Raw genomic sequence first — 14,182 nt, 5'->3', positions numbered from 1 at the left:
TAGGACTATTTCAAGTTCCCATCATAAAACAGGGCCATATTAGTCAGCGGAGTGCAGCACCCCAAGAGGAAATGGGAGTTGAAAAATTCCAGTAGGGGTCCACGATTATGGCGCATCGGGCCAGGGCCCAAATTCAGAATTGTCCATTTTCCAGTGTCTCAGGGCAATTTCTCCTGCGCCGTGCCAAAGTTCTAGGTCACGAAGGAAGTGGAAATGCGATGGCCCCGCATTGCGCCATCCCTCAATTTCCCAATTATCAAAATCCATTGACACAGCGCGATAGCGTCGCATCGCGCCAAGAGTCTAATTTGGGAAATTTTCATTGAAATTAAATGACGTGTCTGGGGCTAAAAGGGTCAACTTTCCACCCCTATTTAATCCCTTTAAAACATTATTCAGACACTTTTAACCAAAATTATAGTAGTTTCTCACAAGTTTCTCTCAAGAACAAGCTAGGGTTTTCATAGAAGATCTAATTTTAAGAAAGTTTCTCCGTCAATCTTCACGAAATCACGAACTAAGGTATGCATAGTGTTCATTCATAAACTCCTTTCGTCCATTAAGCCCAAGAATTCCTTTTTCTAAATTGAAGTTTATGGATTTTCTTCTGAATTTCATAAATTGGGCTGCTCTTGTTCATATGGATAATGAGAAATTAAATTCTACTCCATGTTAGGTGATAAATTCTATGTGGGTTAAATTATTATAGATATACATTCATGCAAACCTTTGACTAAACCCTTGAATGATGAAATTAAAATTGAACCATGATATTTAATTATTTTACAATGATGTTTACATGTACCATACCTACAATATGTTTGATTAAATGCATAGATGATGGAAAAGTTCCTAACTAGCATGATTCCATGAAATCCCCATGTATGTACAAGTTATACCTATCATATGTTTTGATGAAATGATTCTACAAATGTATTATGGATTATGGTGTTAGTTATATGTTCAAGTAAGTTATGCTTGGTAAGTTTCCTTCCATCGAGTCCTGGGGATACTCGTACCCAAAACATTAGCTGTATACCTAGAGCCATGTCATGTTTTCTCGATATGCTTAGTCAAGCTATGATCCTTAGACTTCAGACAGTCTTATGACTCATGAAATCTCCATAATCTCATGAACTCAATCAGTTTTCAGATATCAGTAGTATTCCGTCAGTCAATGAAATTTAGTAACTCAGCCCATGTTCAGCTCAGTAAATTATGTTCAGAGTCTATTCATATGGGAGTAGGAATTAGCACCGAGTGAACTTAAGGATGGGAACACACTCTATCAGATGAGGGTGTGATTCTTAGAAGTCATCCTTGTGTTCCAAAACTATGTAGCCAGCATAGGTTGAGACATCAACACTGCCTGATGAGGGTTGATGAGGTGGATAAGCACTGTCAAATAAAGGCCCCACCATTGTCATATAGGGGACACTATCAGATGAGGGTCACCCACAATTTCTCCTTACCAGTGGTGCAATATTGACACCCTTCCAATTGGGGTTACAAATTAGACCCCAACTCATCCATAATGGCGTATCAGGGGCATATCGGTTAGATAACTACTTCCCACAGTTTCAGGTTATAGAATCAGGACTGTCAGATATAGTTTATCAGTCTCAGTAATAGAACTTAGATAGTTCTTCAGATTTTAGGATTATCAAATACAGTAAACTCAGATACAATATGGAACTCAGATAGTTCCATCAGATTTAGAACTAGCAGATAGACTCACTCATGTTATCAGTTATATTCAAATTTAGTAATCATGTTATCACAGTATTAGTGCCAGTTGTTATATCTCATGTATGTATTCTCATGCTCATGATAGTTAGTCAATTATTATTATTGTTCATACATATGAACCGCATGCTACCTCACATGCATACCAGTATATTCAAAGTACTGACGCATTTATGCTATGATGTCTTATACCATAGGTTCAGAGGAACAATATATTCTAGATATCTGTAGATAGAGTTAAAAGCGAGTCCTCATCTTTCAAGGACATGATTATTTCCCAATTATCTCATTAATCAATTTATTAGTTGGAATTAGTTGGGTATATGTCCCATCAACTCCTTACTCGGATAATTCAGTCAGTTAGAGGCTTTCTAGACTGTCATGTTTCTAACTTCAGTTAGTTCAATTTTGTTTTGGATATTTTATTACCCCACACAGATGTTATATCATTCATATCATGTTTAGTATTGAACCTTATGGCATTTCAATTTATGTTCTGCATTATAAAGTATTTTATACAGTATACAGGTACAGATATCAGTCATGGGTTAGCTTGTGGTCCTTCGGGGTCATGAGCACCGTGTAGCATTTTGGGTACCAGATTTAGGGTGTTACAGTTGTAGATAGGCTAACTAAGTCCATACATTTTTTGCCCGTGCATACATATTATACATCTGAGGATTATGCTAGATTGTATATCCAGGAGTTAGTCAGGCTACACAGAGTTCCCTTGTCTATTATTTTGGATAGAGGTACTCAATTTAATTCTTAGTTTGGAAGAGTGTTTTAGCAGGGTCTTGGTGCCTAAGTTTTTTTGAGTTTTGTAGATAGATGGTCAGGATGTGAGGACCATTCACACCCTAGAAGACATGTTGAGGGTGTGTGTTCTACATTTCAAAGAAAGTTGGGATGGACATTTCTCATTGATGGAGTTTTAATATAAAAATAGTAACCTTGCTAGCATCGGGATGGCACCATTTGAGCCCTTCTATGGTAGAAGATATAGATCACCCATAGGTTAGTTTGAAGTGGGTGAAGCTACCATGATTGGGCCTGATGCAGTGTTTGAAGCTATGGAGAAAGTTAAGTTGATTAGAGAGAGGTTAAAGACATCTTAAAGTCTTTAAAAGTCATATGCCAATGTGAGAAGAAAAGATCTTGAGTTTGAAGTGGGTGATTTGGTGTACTTGAAGATTTCACCCATGAAAGGGTAGAAGAGGTTTGGAAAAAAGGAAAAGCTTAGTCCCCATTATGTTGGCCAATATAGAGTTTTTAGTTATGTTAGGAAAACAGCTTATCAGGTTGAGTTGCCTGCGGACTCCACGCTTAAGAAGCATATTGGTGATTCCGTTGGGGTAGATCCTTCAGAGAGTGCTGACATTCAGAATAGTCTTTCATTCAATGAGATTTCCATTGAGATCCTAGATTTTTAGATCCGTAGACTAAGGAACAAAGAGGTTCCCGTTGTCAAAGTGTTGTGGCGGAACCAGTCAATTGAGGGCGCTACTTCGGGGCAGAAGCAGACATATGCAGCAAGTACCCGCTCAACTTTTCCATGATTTCAGATCGATCCGAAGGTAGTATTCTTCCTTAATTCATCCCTTTTAATCTAAAGTTCTGCTATATTTCTATTCTTGCATGAGTTATTACAATTTCTGAGGTATTCAAGAGTTTTGAAAGATTTTGAGCCCGTTTAGCAAATTGCTTTAGCTATGTGTACTTTTTTTCCTGAGTTCCTAGTCTAAATAGCAATATTCGAGGAAGAATGTTTCCAAGGTGGAGATATTGTAAGACCCCGCAAAGTTTCCTCATCGTTCAAGTGTTAGAGCGTGTTAAGAAAAGTGTAATTTATGCCCTAAAAGATTGAGAAAAGACTTCCCAAGTAATTGGTATTTAAAACATATAAAATTTTATTAAACTTGGGTTATTGTCATGTAGATAATTGAATTAGCTTTCCAAAGATACCAATTTCATCCAAATCCTGTATCGGGGTGAGAGGTTATGGACATTTTACTGAGAGTTATCAAAACAACCCTGGTGCGACAGTCGATCCAATAGACCATCGAGTTTAAGATGGACCATCGCTCAGACCATTGTAGCCAAGGTAGTAACTCCCTTTCCTGTCCTAAGTGTGATGGCCAGGACGACGGACCATCAAGGTTGTGACGAACCATCGCTGAGATCATCCCCACTGAGGTAGTCTGGTCTCATCCTGGCCAATGTGCTACGAACGATCCGACGGACCATTAAGACTGCGAGGCACCGTCGCTTTGACTATCACACCAAGGCAGTGTATTCTTTTTCTGATCGATGTGTGATGGACGATCTGACGGACCATCAGACTAGCAACGGACCATCGCTTCGACTGTCGTATCCCTCATTCAGTATTTTTAACTCATTTTAAAAAGGGATTTTTGGTCTTTCCACTCTTTTATACCCTGGTATATTCCAAACGAAGAAAATGACTTCATTTATCATCCAAAACACAAGAGAGCTAGCATTTCTCCCTCAAGATCAAATCTAAAACCCTTCTCCAAGAAATCTAAGAACTCACCATAGATTCTACAAATTGAGTGGAGATTTAAGTTCCCCAAGTTAAAGGGTTGCAAGAACCCTCTCTCAAGATAAGCAGAAGATTTGAAGCAAGCTTGTTCACCCAATTTCATAATCTAAGGTATGTGGGGTTTTGAACAAAGGTAATCTTTTTACCTTTTTTCCCAAAGGCTTATTAAAACTATAATTTTCTGCAATTTATGATATTTTACATGAAATTGAATTAGGGGTTTTCACCCATTGTTATTGGTTGCAAGATTTTCATGTTTCCCATGAATTGAGTGTCTAATGGCATAATTTTTATATGTTTTCTTGAGAAATTGCAGTTGGGTCTATACCCCATGATTTTAGTCCTTGAGAAGTTAATAGTTTAAATGTTTGAGATATTGAAGTATATGAGTATGTTGAGATTATGAGCTAAATTTCTATAAATTCTAGAATTCTATATGATTTATGAATATATATGCATTTTTATGAGTTTTAACTTGATATTGAAATATGGGTCATTAAGACCTACTTGAGACTTGCAATTTTATGAACTTTTGTGCTATAAGAACCCTTGATTTGAGTATGCTGAGATTATTGAGAAATGTTTTGACCTAATGGTCATAGAGCTTTGAAATCCACTTCACTACATGAGATTATAGATTTGATTGTTGGGTTCTTATGAACCATGAGATTATTTTGAAAGTGAAATTTCATGAGATGAGCGAGATAAATTAAAGAGAGTAGTATTTAGCACCGAGTTGGGTAAGTTACTATGGTTTATTACCCCATAACTATGTGCCACCGTAGGTTTGACATTTTAGGCCTGAGGCCGAGATGATTGGGCTCGAGTCCGAGATAAGTGATCACTGAGCTGAGGTTATACTCCTTGGCAAGAGTAGGACGCTTCTCCCCAACGTAAGGTTTCTTCCTTAGGAGGAAAAGATGTTGGAATCCATGTAGGTCGCATGGTTTATGTCGACAAAGAGAACCTCCCTAAACTAAAGTATTTTCCATTGAGATAGAATATTTTCCCTAAAGCTTTGAGACGAGATATTTTCTCAAGTGAACAAATTCCTTTTGAGTATTTTCCAAAGAAGGAAGTAGTTTTCTCTACTAATACAAGTTGATCACTGGTTTTTAAACTAAAGTTATACGATTCTGAGTTCCAAGTGTTATCGTTCAAAAGAGTTATAATTCTTGTACAATAAAGAAGTTTTACTCTCCATGAGGCATATGCATGAGTGAAAAGTATTTTTTAAATCTTCCTTCATCCTATGAGTAATGAGAATAAAAGGAGAGCAGATTTTAAACCTAAAGTATAATGAATCATGAGATTTGTGTTGCATGCTTCATTCTACATGATTTATGAGCTTTACATTTTGACTTATTCAATCCATGTGAGTCATTCCTATTTGCATGCATGATTTGATTAAACTGTGTTGATATTGTTTTATGTAAATGTATACACCCCTATATACTCAATATATTCCCAACAAAATATGAACATACAATACAAAACTTCCATCTATGAAGCCTCTACTAACCACTAACTGTCTGGGCCAGGACAGGGCCCCCGACTAAACCATAATCTGACTGAGACTATATATTGATAGAATGCCTTCTGGTGTGATGGAAGCTCACCTCTCTGAACTCCTAGAACAATCTACTACTGCTGAATAGGTCAGTGGGACTAGGCCTCAAATCCAATATTATAACACAATGTAGCTGTCATGAAGGACGATCAATAACTAGAATGTATTTTAAAGAAAAACTAACCAAAAACAACATATATTTTACATAAAATAGTTGAGAGCATTAAGAAAATAATTTATGCTAATAGATATTAAAATACATGGGCATAAATCAGTAAGCTTCAAAACACTTTCTTGTAATCATGACTCAACTCTTTGTTTTACTTTTGAGCTAGATGGTACACCCTATAAGTCTACAATCCCACAGGCAATATGGAATCTGCCCTTGGGGTATTAGTAAGGTAGATACACAAGATTATAGAGTAGGGTGCCATAATCCCCAATTAAATCAACATACAATGGTAATGCAAAAGATCACAAAGTAGGTCTCCTAACGATAGTCCCAAATTAGGACGACATGATTCAACGTACATAAGATCACAAAGCAGGGTACCATAATCCAGCATTTGCAAATCTAAGTTTCAAGAATTGAGTCTTTCAACATAAACTTTCTTCGGGTAACCATCAAGCTCTCTTTAATTAAAATTTTAGACTCTTAACAATATACTTCATGCTTATAAATAAATTTTTCTCATTCTGTTAAGATCATGTCACAATAGGGTATCATACCCAAACTTGCAAGTCACAAATTTCATCATGGGGAAGGGAATTTCATAATTCATTTTCATAAATTACTTTTCAAACTCAAATCATGTATGCAAAACATTAAGAATCAAGATTGTGGAAAAAACCTGTGACAAATACATACTTTCATCAAATTAGTTTAATTATGCATGCTCTTAAAATAATTTCTCAAAACTCATTACATATACATAAATTTATAACTTTAAATCTTGTTAAAATCATAAAATCGTGAGATTTAGGATAGTCCCACATACCCTTTAGATGAACAAGAATTCAAACTAGCTTGAAATCTAATCTTAGAAGTGTGAGCCTAGGAAGAAACCCTAATTTTTCTTTCTCTTCAGAGTGGAGAGGAATATGAGTGTTTTTAGAGTTGAATAATAATGCTTATTGGATAAATTAAGTCGTGGGGGTAGGACTTGAGATGAGGAAACTACCAAAACACTTGCTTAAAAGTATTATAACAAGCAGAAAGTCTATATTGATGGTTTGGATGATGGACCGTTACTCCATGAGTGGTCTTCACTCCAACTATCACAAAATAACTAATTTTTTGTCTTTATGCTTAAGGGTGATGATATGGTGCGAAGATCTATCACTGGTGCGATGGGCCATCACCCTGGCCATCGCGCTTTGGCAGAAAGACACCTTTTGGTAAAACAGATATAATATTTTACTCTGATGTCGAATAAAGGTGAAACTGGTTTTGTTGGAAAGAAGACCAAAATATATTTCCTTTGGTGTATAGTAGTCCATGCAACACATTATATACTAGGATAAATGGTCATTGGAAGTTGCTCTAAGTTGAAACGTTCACTAAAACTTAATCGATAAAGAAGTTTTCAACTCATCTTCGAGTTAGGAGATTTATGTAACCTAAATTAATATTCAAATATATTCCCACACTATAGAATTGATCATATTACATATATTAATAAGGAATCATTGGGTTCGAGTCTATACACGTAGAATTGATGGTTTGAATTCTAGACTAAAAATGTGGGGTGTTACAAAAAGTACTTAGTAATGGAAACTAAGTGTGTCTATATAATATAATAAGTGATTTTGAAGGGGGTCCTTGGAGTAACTAGTAAATTTACTTCCATGTGACTTCGAGGTCACAGGTTCAAGCCTTGGAAACAACCTCTGGTAGAAATACAAGGTAAATCTGCATACAATACACACTTATGGTAGGGCCCTTTCTCGGATCCTGCACATATGGGAGCTTTAGTGCACTAAACTGCCCCTTGTTTTTTTAGAAGAAGTGATTTTGACATATATGCTATATGTCAAAACAATTTTATTGAAGGGTATGTATTTTAGTTATTTTAGTCAACTTACTGATGTATTATACTAAAATGTGTAGGAAGTAATTAATTATTGCACGACACGTCTCAGTGTCTTCATATATCCCTATGTGGTCTCTATTTGCTATCTTTCTCCACTATAAAACATAAAGAAGATGAGCAAACATATGCTCTCTCTATTTTGTGTACATATGTGCTACATGTCAGAAAACATAAGCTCATTTGAAATTTTTGTTTAGAGGTTAGCAGCAGCCTGTGTACATTGCAACAGTATATAGTTTTAGGCGGATAAATAGATATTTTGATTCCAATTTCTTGCTTGATCTATACGTGCATGTATTCAAATAGATATGTTGGTGCATTCCCCAATTTGATTTTAAAATACTATTTCTTGATGACTTTTTTATTTCTCTGTACATTTAGAGTTGTGACCCAAGTTTTGTTAGTCTGGCCTTAAAAGTTTCATAGTACGACCCAAGGACATGGTCTCATTGTTTGAGAAAGGACTCGTGATAGGAATTCTAGAGGTAATGACAGGAATTGGTTGAAATACTAAAAGAAAAACAAAACCTGTAATTAGTACAAGAAGAAGGGATATATCAAATTTGAGTGTTAGAAGTTATAGAATAGAGAGAAAACAAAACCTCTAAAATCAAAAGAAAACCAAAAAGAGAAATCTAGTGAAGCTAGTTTTGTTGAAGATGGTGGTAGTGGTAGAGAACTCTTGGTAGTTTCTGATGGTAACTCCAACCATTGTAAGGATTAGATTCTTGATTCAGCTTTCACGTTTCATATGTGTCACAATTGAGATTGGTTTACAACATATGAAACTGTCTCTAAAGGTGCTGTGTTGATAGAAAATAAAATACCTTGTAAGATAGATGGTATTTGATGGGGTTGTGAGGACATTTTTGTGATGTACGCTATGTCCCAAACCTAAATAGAAATCTTATTTCCTTGAGTACCCTTGATCCTAACAGATATAGATACAGTGGTGATGGTGGATTCCTAAAGGTTACTAAAGGTGCTCTTTTTGTGATAAAGGGATAGAGAAAGTCTGAAAATTTATATATCTTGCAAGGCTCTACGGTTACAGGTGATGCAATTGTGTTTACCTTCTCCCTATCAAAAAGTGACATTGCTAAACTTTGGCATATGCGCCTCGGGCATATGAGTGAAAATGGGATAGCTGAACTAAGCAAGAGAGGATTTCTTAATGGTCACAATATTACAAAATTGGAGTTCTTTGAGCACTACATTTTTGGGAAGCAGAAGTGAGTCAGATTCACTAAAGGCATCCACTCAACTAAAGGCATACTTGATTATGTTCATTCTGATCTCTAGGGTTCTTCTAGAGTACCTTTAATAGGAGGTGTGAATTGCCTGTTGAGTATTATTGATGACTATTCCAGAAAAGCTTGGGTGTTCTTCCTGAAGCAAAAGAATAATGTGTTGCCTATTTTCAAGGAGTGGAAGATTATGATTGAAAAGCAAACAAGAAGACATTTAAAATGCCTTAGGACTAATAATTGTTTAGAGTTCTGTTTTAATGAATTTAATGCTCCATGCAAGTCAAAAGGAATTGTTAGGCACTTGATAGTTCGTCATACTCCACAGAAGAATGGTATGGCCGAATGAATGAATAGGGGTATAATAGAAAAGGTGCGTTGTATGCGCTTAAATGTTAGTTTAACCAAGTCTATTTGGGCCGAAGCCACTTATTGAACTTGTTTTCTGATTAAACTCTCTCCGCCAGTCACAATTGAAAAAAAGAATCCACAAGAGATATGGTCTAGTACTCCTGCTAGTTATTCTGATTTGAGGATATTTGAATGTCCTACTTATGCTCATGTTTAAAATGAAAAGTTGGAACCTAGATCAGTCAAATACTTATTTATGGGTTATAAGCCTGGTGTTAAGGTTATAAGCTTTGGTGTCTAGACAACAGAAAGGTTATAATTAGTAGGGATGTTATATTTGATGAAACTGCCATACTTTGGGCTCCCTCCTAATCTAGTGCTTCGCCCCCAGATGAGCTTAGTGACATGAATTAGGAAAAGTCAAGCACCATGCATATTGGAGCAGAGTCTAACCAGTTTCTACTTCTTAGTCTAGCCTAAAGATACAGAGTGGCACTATTTCTTCTTTACCACCAGTGATGTCATAATATTCTATTACTAAATACAGACCTAGAAGAGATATTAGACCTCCTCAAAAGTATGTTGAAGTTGATTTAGTTTCTTATGTATTGAATGTAGCAGAATGTATTAGTTCTAGTGAAGAACCTTCTTCTCACTTAGAGGTAGTTAGTTGTAATAATTTCATTTGATGGATGATTGCTATACAGGAGGAGATGGAATCGCTTCATAGGAATGAAACATAGGATTTAGTGAGATTACCTAAACATAAGAAAGTTGTCTGTTTTAAGTGGGTATTTAAAATTAAGGAAGTAACATTAGGAATTAAAGATGCTAGATACAAAGAAAGACTAGTTGCTAAAGGCTAGAGTCAAGTTCCAGGTATTAACTTCACAGATGTGTTTTCTCCAGTTGTAAAGCATAGCTGATTCGAGCCTTGATTTATATTGTGGCCATGCATAATCTTGAACTTTAGTAGTTGGATGTCAAAATTGCATTCTTACATGGAGAACTTGAGGAGTACATCTATATAAAGCAACAAGAGGTCTTGGTAGTTTTAGGATAGGAGGACTATGTATGCTTGCTCAAAAAGTCTCTTTATGGCTTAAAACAGTCACTCAGATACTGGTATAAGAGGTTTGACTCTTTTATGACTTCTCATATGTTTTAGAGGAGTATTTATGATAATTGTGGATACTTCAAAGAGGTAAGTGATGGTTCATTCTTATATCTTTTCTTGTATGTTTATGATATGTTGATTACAGCAAGGATATGAGAGAGATAATAAAAGTCAAAGCGCGGCTCAGCAAGGAGTTTGGGATGAAGGATTTAGGAGCAGTAAAGAAGATTCGTGGCATGGAAATTATGAAGGATAAATAGAAGTGCAAGTTAAACTTTAGTCAGAAAAGGTATATGTCACAGGTTCAATATGCAAAATGCCAATCTTGTCAGTACTCCATTGGTAGCTCACTTTAAACTCTCGGCCACTTTATCTCCAAAGACAGATGATGAGTGTGACTATATGTCTTGAGTTTCATACTCTAGTATCGTCAGGTTTGTTATATATGTGATGGTGTGTTCTTGACCAGATCTAAATATGCCATCAGTGTAGTTAGGAGATACATAACAAATCTTGGCAAAGAATATTGAAAAATAGTTTAGTGGGTTTTTTGGTACTTGTATGGATCTATTGATGTTTGTTTATAGTTTTGGCAAAATAGAGATGAAGTAATCAGGTATGTTGATTATGATTTTGCAGGAGACCATGATAAAAGGAGATCCCTTACAGGCTATGTTTTCACCATTGGTTGTTGTGCTATCTTTTGGAAAGCTACCTTACAGACTAGGGTTGCTTTGTCAACTACTGAGGCAGAGTACATGGCTATTACAAAAGCTTTCAAGGAAGCTATTTGGTTGAATGGTCTGTTCGGTGAACTTAGCAAAGACTTATAGATTACTACGCTCTTTTGAGACAGTCAGAGTTCTATCTTCCGTACGAAAGATGAGATGTTTCACGAGAGGACAAAGCACATCGATGTTTGGTATCATTTTATGCGTGAAATTATTTCTCGTGTTGATATTTTGGTGAGAAAGATTAGTACCCATGATAACCCTGCAGATATGATGACTAAGACACTACCATGTATCAAGTTTGAGAATTGCTTGGACTTGGTTGGTGTTAGCTGTTATGATGTGCCCTTAGGGGATTTTGTGGAAGAGGTGGTGTGTTTTTCTTAAAATGTATTTGAGTTCTCAATTATAATTCATGTCAAGATGGAGATGGTTAGAGTTGTGACCTGAATTTTGTTGGTTCGGCCCTGAAAGTTTTGCGGTGCGACTCATGTTTAAGATTTTCAATGGGGTCTGTGGTGAAAACGTAGAGATTGGGCCTACGACCTATTTGCACGCACGTACTATATAAGTATGATTTAGTGGGTTATTTTTGTTATTCTGAAAATTCAGCCTTCTCCACATGGTACTCTCTCTCTCTATTATAATGAATCCTTCTCTGCTTCTGCCCGTGGTTTTTTTCAAAAAGCATTTCATGTAAATTTGTGTGTTTTTCTTATTTTCTTTTACTTCTTGTTTGCTTATTCTGTCCGAATTATAACATGCACAATTGTAATCGTAAGTATATTGTCATTTAAGTGATTTGTAATCAAGTTAAGTGTTTCATCATATACAGGTATCACTTACGTACTGGCCCAATAACTTTGGACAATGGACAACCACAATTAAAAACTCAATTTAAAGGAGAAGAAAGGAATTCTACTATACCCAAATTAAATTTACTAGATTGTATTAACCTTTTATTTCAAGTAGTGTTAAGAATAGAATAGAACACAAATAGTTTGTTGAAATCGTAATGTTCAAATTAGGGGAAAAGAAGCAAAAGAAAATGGAGAGAGTATAAATTCAAAAAAAGCATCAAAAGTGAAGTTTTTTTTTAACTTATATCCTGAAATCAAAAGAAAGAGAAATATAGAAAACTATAATCTTCAATATGCAAGACAGGTATGTCTCTGTCGTCAATTTTTAATTATTATTATGATTAATCTTCAGTTCTTAGTGTCCATGTTTTGTATATTTTTTAAATTTTGCGTTGGGATTTCTCTTCATTCTCAATGATTTCTAATGAAAGACTACTCAATTCTTCTAGAAGAGGATTGCACTCTTTGATTCTTTTAACTAGACTAGATTTGGTTACAAGATCTATTGAGTTTTTCTTTTCAATTATAAAAAATTTCTTGATTTTGTGTCTTGGTTCGATTAATTAATTTGAGACAAAATGTAAAATAAGTTTTGAGGATTGTATTCTAACAGAAATTATCATAACTATTCTGTCACGACCCAAAATAGGATCATGACCAGTGCTAAGGAGTTTAGGACTCCAAAGCAAGCCTTGTCGGAAATCTATAGAAAATTGGATAGAGTTTTCGATGTTATGGGGCCTAACAAGAAAATTCTCTGCCTCAAATTCAACAACAAAACAACCAACAGTACAACCACCACATAAACACCAACACAATTCACCATAGAACATCAACACTTCACCAATACCACCAACTAACAATACGAAAACCAACTACAAAGATAAGAGAAAATACAATATTCCACAAATCCTAAACAACGAAAGAGTACTCAAACTCTAAAGACATTACTATGGAGCAAACAAAGAGTTTTCAAGAAAAAGAAACATCACAAATAAATAAACTATAGCCCACATGAATAATTTATGTCACTCGGATCCTTTAGCCAACTCGATTCTCACCGTCACCTGTGTTCTCTGAAAAAAATAATAGCAAGGAGTGAATTGCTCGCCCAATGAGTAATAATACTTAACCACAATTATTTTTAAAATGGGGACAAATCATAAAACATCATGAAATAATGCTCTTTCACAAAAAAGTAACGCTAAACAATATCGTTCTTTCATGTAAGCCAAGTGAACAAATAGTTCAGTAATAAAATTCAAAAACATCGTATCATATCAAATATTACATATTTGGGAGGTTTCAAAGAATGAATCTTGTAATCAATGTGACTTTCTTCTTCATTAAGAATAACCCATAACAGTGGATCCCTCATAAAGGAGTCAAATCATATCAGTATCAGTATGCTAGTTCTACCTTCCCACTAGCGAGGGCTATAAAATTCATCAGTAAATATAAGGTGCACCAGGTTTAACGATCCCGCCGTTAGCTACGGGATTCAAATCAAGGTCTACTCCCATTTATAAATTCTTTGTAAATAATAGGCTATTCATATGAAAGCATTTTTCAGAATAATACATATCATTTAAAGTTCATATCAAATCATATTACATATAAACTTGAATAAAAATACATGTCAAAAATACATATTTCTCATGTAAGTGAAAATACTCACCGTAATAATACCATATCTCAAATAACCATTTTAATATCATATCAAGATCATATCTCAAATAACCATTTCAATATCATATCAAGATTATATCTCAATAACCATTTCAATATCATATCAAGATCATATCTCAAATAATCATTTCAATATCATATCAAGAACGTATCTCAAATAACCTTTTCAATATCATATCAAGTTCATATCTCAAATAATCATTTCAATATTATAT

This window comes from Capsicum annuum, unplaced genomic scaffold (genome assembly GCF_002878395.1).
Source record: "Capsicum annuum cultivar UCD-10X-F1 unplaced genomic scaffold, UCD10Xv1.1 ctg4868, whole genome shotgun sequence".
In the NCBI taxonomy this organism is placed as follows: domain Eukaryota; kingdom Viridiplantae; phylum Streptophyta; class Magnoliopsida; order Solanales; family Solanaceae; genus Capsicum; species Capsicum annuum.
Note: the sequence above shows the minus strand (reverse complement) of the source record.